The sequence below is a fragment of the Schistocerca serialis genome, chromosome 1, assembly GCF_023864345.2.
Source record: "Schistocerca serialis cubense isolate TAMUIC-IGC-003099 chromosome 1, iqSchSeri2.2, whole genome shotgun sequence".
Classification (NCBI taxonomy): Eukaryota; Metazoa; Arthropoda; class Insecta; order Orthoptera; family Acrididae; genus Schistocerca; species Schistocerca serialis.
Window position 1 is genome coordinate 327,178,604 of NC_064638.1, and position 6,000 is coordinate 327,184,603.

Here is a 6,000-nt window from a genome sequence, read left to right on the forward strand (position 1 = left end):
TCCTAAACGACAAATATGAAATTATATCCATTTTTTGTGCGTGGGAGGGGCCCCATCAAATCTGTTACAGCTATTTGTTTTAATCTTTTAGGGATAGTTGGAAACATAGGTGGCTTGGTTTGGAAAGTGACGTGTTTAGCTTCATACATTTTTTGCATTTGACTAATACTGTTCTAATTCGTCTTTCCATATTGGGAAAATGGCTTGCTTGTTTTATTTTTAAAAAGCATTTTTTTGGTCCAAAGTGACCATTACTTAAATGTGTATACCATATGTACTTATTAATTAGTTCATCTGGGATATAAATTAACCATTCATTCGTTGCAACATTTCGTCTAAAAAATAAAACATTGTTTTTTACGAGATAGTGCTGTCGAATGTCTGGAAAATCCTTACTTCTCCACTTGTGTTTGATTCCTAGTATTTCGGGATACTTGTCCTGTTCTTTGCCTATGTTTTTCAATGCTGTCGTAATGTAGTTTCCGAAAGGTACTTGTTTCATATAGTAAATTGTAAACTGGTCTTCTGCTGCTTCCAAACCTATGTTATTGGATGCACCCTGTGGACATCGTGATAAAGCATCTGCTAATACATTCGCTGGTCCTGGTATGTGTGTAATAGTGAAGTCAAATTCTTGTAGTATAAACATCCATCTGGCTAACCTCCCATGAGCTAGTTTGGCGGATGACAGAACTTCTAATGCTTTGTGGTCAGTGTATACTTTTGTTTTTCTTCCGAATAGGAAGTATCGACAACTTTGGAAGCCCCACACAATGGCCAATGCTTCCAGCTGAATAGTTTTTCTCGCTTTTTGTGAGTACCCGACTGGCAAATGCAATTGTTCTATATGATCTTAGCCCTGCCTGTTCGTATTCTTGGAATAAAACAACTCCTAAACCTGTTTTCGCGCTATCAGCGGCCATACAAAATTTTTTTGTTAGATCAGGATGTGCTAAAATCGGTGCTGTTGTTAGTGCGTTTTTCACTTTTAAAAATTCTTCATTGGCTTGTGGATCCCATACCCATTGAGTGTTTTTTCCAGTCAATGCACATAGGCGAGGTATTGCGAGAGAGTCGATCCAAATAAATTTTTTATGGAATCCGGTGAGATCTAGAAATCCTCTGAAAGTTTTTTTTATTATATGGAGTACAGAATTCTTTGGTTGCCGTTAGTTTTTCTGGGTCGGGCATTACCCCTTTCTCTGAAATTATGTGTCCTCGAAATTTGACCTCTCGCCTTCCAAATTTGGATTTTATTATATTTACTTTGACCCCATGCTCTTTCATGATCTGTAAAAACTATTTAATGTGTCGCTGTGATGTTCCCAAGAGGGTTCTGCTATAATCTCATCATCAACATAACAAGTAATTTTTTGTAAAATTTCAGGACTGAGTATAGTATTAAATCCCTTAATAAACGCTGCTGATGATATGTTTAAACCAAATGGCAATCGTTTAAACTGGTAACATCTACCGAATACGATAAATTCTGTAAATTTTCTACATTCTGGGGCCAATTCTATTTGCCAGAAACTACTCCGTAAATCAGTTGATGAAAATATCTTAGCGCCGTGGAAGTTTTGTATCAATTCCTCTAATTTTTCTGGGAGATCTATCTCAGTGATTATGATTGTGTTGATCTGTCTGGAATCAAGCACTAACCTGATGCTCCCATCTCGTTTTTGTACAATATGGAGCGGGCTGTTATATGTGGAGGTAGCTGGTTCAATAATATCGTCATCTAAGATTTTGGATATCTCCTGGAATACTTTATTCCTGTAGCTTAATGGGATTGTATAGGGCGGCACTCTAAATGGTTTGTGCTGTTTTACTTCAAACTTGTACTGAAAGTGTTTAATACTGCCAGTCTTAGGTAAAAATACCTCTGCTTTGTCTCGTAAAATACCCTCTAATTCTCTTTTACTGTGTTCTGAAATACCTTGAACTTCTTGCAATTTTTCGTCGATTCCTTTATGGACTTCCAACATCGGTTGAGGCGATTCCCCCTTTTGTGCATACCATTCTAATTCTTCATCCTCTTTATCTTGCGTCATTCTTAATTGTTTGTTTATAACTGGTATTTCTTCTAATTTTAGCTTTTGCTCAAAGAGAAGTGTGACATTCCCGAATGTTACGCTACCTTTCCCCATATCTATTATCGCTCGTCTCTCATTTAAAAAATCTGCACCTATAATCAAATCTACAGTTAGTTTAGGTATAATCACGAAGTTGGCTTTGGATCTTTTGACCTTGACACGAAGGAGTTAACCTTGTTTGTCTCGTAACTTACGCAGCATTGTTTCTAATAGAACCTCTTACTTTAATCTTACGTGTTTTCAGAACTGGCAATTCCTCATTGGCATTACACTGCATGAATAAATTTTCTGAGATCGCAGTCAGTTCACTTCCGCTCTCAATTACAATATTGACTGGGATATGCTTTACCATGGCCTTCACAATTGGTTGAATTTGAAAGGGTTGGTTCTGTTCTCCTTCTTCTTGCATCAAAGAATCCTCCACTGAATCATACATTAGTCTTTTTAGGAATTTCCCTTGTGAATTCGAACTCTCTGTGGGATAAGCTTCGACTGCTACTTCTCTCTCTTTTATTTCCTCTTCTCTATTTCTTCCTTCATTTATGCTTTCTTCAACATCCTCTACTTTTTCCTCATCCTCGTCTATCTTCTCCTTCTTCGTCGCTACTTCCACATAATCGCATCTAAATGCTCTAATTATCGCTTCATAACTTCCTTCATTATATACGTTGGGTTGTGTGCCCACTCGTAACTTATTTTCAACTTCTGTCGACTGCGCATTATCCTGATTGAATTCGCTTTCCCTGGTTTCCATCTCAAATAGCTCTGCAATACTCATTACTTCGTCCTTTCCTCCTACATTCGTTGTGCATGCCTCTGGTAATTCATCTTCCTCGTCAGTATTCTCCCAATTAATTTCGTCCCAACACGATATTGTTATTTTCCTGTCTTCGTTTTCATCTGCTCCCTACGGATTTGTTTCTTCCTTCTTCTTTTCTCGTGATAAGGTATTTACTTCTCTGTTCAAGGTGCTGCAATTGTCCTGGGTCGGTGCGTCATTCTCTTTGGCATGGGCGCTTAGCTGTCAATTCGAACGTTTATCGGGGTTTGGTGGTCTTACCTCCACCTCTTCTACCTGTATTCTCTTCTCTTGTTCAGCTTTTTGATAGTGGTTTCTTTGTTGATAATTTGTCGGTCTATTGGTTCTCCAGTACCCGTTCCGGTTGTCGTTATTCCCTCTGTAATAGTTGTTGCCATTCCTGGGTGAATTATAGTTATTGCCATATTCTCTTCTAAATCCATAACCGGTTCTTTGTTGAAATCTATTGTCGTTTCTTGGTGCGAAGTTATCTCATGGTTCGTAATTATTGTTTCTTCGTACTGTGTCTTGTGGATTCCACTGCTTTTTGCTTTCGTTTTCACGTGCGCTTTGTCTTTTTCTTGCGTCATCTTCCGAAAATATACCTTTAAATGCTTCGACGTCATTGCCTCCGCGACCTACTAATGATTGCTGGTATTTCAATGGTAGCTTCATCGCGCATAATTTAATCAACTCTCCGTCACTGTATGGTACATCTAAGCATTGATTTTTCTTTGCCATTAATTCGAAAAATTTCACGGGACTCTTCTCTCCTGAATTTTCAAAATATGGGTTCTGTAGTAATTCGAACTTCACTCTGTTCTGTGCTTCGCTGGACCAATATCGTTAGAGAAACTTCTCTCTGAAATCTTCGTACGATCGGCATGTCGCTGCAACATTCTGCATGGTTTCTGCGACTGTTCCTGACATGTGTGCACATATAAAGTCTAATTTGTGTGCTAGCGTCCAGTGTGCTGGTAATCCTATTCGGAATTGATCAATAAAAGTTCGTGGATGTAATGAGTTTCCTTCTCGAAAGTGTTGAAATTTTCTGACTGTGAGGAAATGATCGTTGTCGTACTTCGTCATAGCTCCATATGAAATTCGCGATTCTTCGTCGCTTTTGTTTCTGATCATTTCTCCCGTCGTTCTTTCCGGTTGTGGTAGATCCATTGGATATCATCCACTGTAACATTCGCCTACCCTTGCGTAGTATCGTTGGAGTGGTACGCAATAATTTTCTTCCATCGGTTGTGAACGTGTAGCTGAATGCATTGCACTGTACTCTTCGCGACCTGGCTTTCCATTGTCAGGTATTGGTTCGGTATCTTGTCTGGCTAACCTTGCCGCTTCATTGCACGGTCCAAACTGTCTTGAAACATACATTTGTAGTTCCGCATGTGTTTGTGATGACGTTTGTTCATCAAGAATTTCGAAACGTGTTTGTTGCTGTGCAGGCTGTTTGACTTCACGTATGTTACTTTCCGCCTGTGATTGGAATCACAAATGCGTAATATCTTCGTTAATTGCTTCTTTTTCCAGTGCTGTTACAGATACGGATGTGGTTGCAGACTCAGTGCTTGTTCGATCCTGTTCACTACGCTCTTCAATGGTTTGCAACAACTCTGTTCGCAATTTCTGAAATTGTCGCTTCGTTTTCGCTTCTATTTTGACTATGCGGTTATCATATCTTTTCAGCGCTGCTTTTGAGATACGTTTGTGTAACACACTGTTTTCAACAACTTCACGCGCTGTACCTGCTGCTTGTCTAGTAATTTCGTTTATCTGTTTCTCTAGTTTCTTGACTTCTCGCTGGGTGTTGTTACGTAATGTTTTGATCTCGTCCTGAGTGTCATTACGCAATGTTTGTACGTCCGCTTGTACATTGTCAATGTCTGTTCTCAATTGATTGTGACCTGTTATTAAGTTTCCTATCACTTCTCGAGATTATTTTGCCTCGTCTTCAATATGACTTACGTGTAACTGAATTTTTTTGTTTTGTTCTTTAATCGCACGCATTTGTCTCGTGGTCTCTACATTCCGAATTTGAATTTGGTTCGCTATGTCTTTATTTTGCCTTGCCATGGTTTCCGTAATTTGTTGTAATAATTCTGCCAGATTGGTGGGTCCTATTGCGTTTTCTTGCGACGTCCTACGCTCTATGTTTTCGCCCAAGTGTTGGTTCGCAACCGATTGCATTGAACTGTGCTGTAACACGTTTCTGCTCGATTCCTTGTACTCTGTGGTGAGGGAGCTCTGATTACTTGTACTATGGGTTCTACGTATTCAAGACGCAAGTTAGAATCCTCATCGTCTGTCTCTCTACTTTCCTGCACCTCTGTCGTATGCTGACTTACGTTTTCTATGCCTTGACGTACATTATCCTCGTTACGTTGCGTTATATGTCCTATTTCTCGCGATACTGCATCTCTGTCCATTTTCATGCTGGGTCTCTACCTCAATTCGGTCAAGGTCTCGATCTGCCATTGCTAATCTTTCCGAATCCCTTATTTTCTGTTTTAAAAGCAATTCACGCGTCCTACTTCGAGTCAACATGCGCTCATACGATCTCACGCGTTTCATAAACTTTTTGTTCACACGACTTGACACTTATTATACCCAAGACTGACAATCCATTCACTTACTTGTTGGGTCGGAATCAACTTGTCAACGATGTATCCGTCACCTGTGCGCTTGCATTGAGGAGAAAACTTAATTCTAACAATTTTTAAAATTCATAACTCATATATGCTATTGTCTCTGCTAGAATGTCTCATTATCTATCGCTGCAGCTACTGTTTTCAACTGTTTATGCCTTTCAAAAAAAATTTCCTTTATTACGAAAAATTTTTAACAGGATATTTTTCTGACCTAGTTAGGCATGTGGTCGACCTTCAATCATGATATTTTACCATCCTGGCAGAGTCGCCATTTTCTAACATTCTGCATGGTTTCTGTTGGTTCTATATCGTGTCTCCCTACCACTTTCGCGCAACGACGCTCTGAGCGTGTTTTTTAGGGAATTGACTAGTTTGAACCTGGGACCTGTTGCTGGTAAGGTGACGCCAGACAACACATGACATGTAGAGTTCAGAAGAGTTCAGT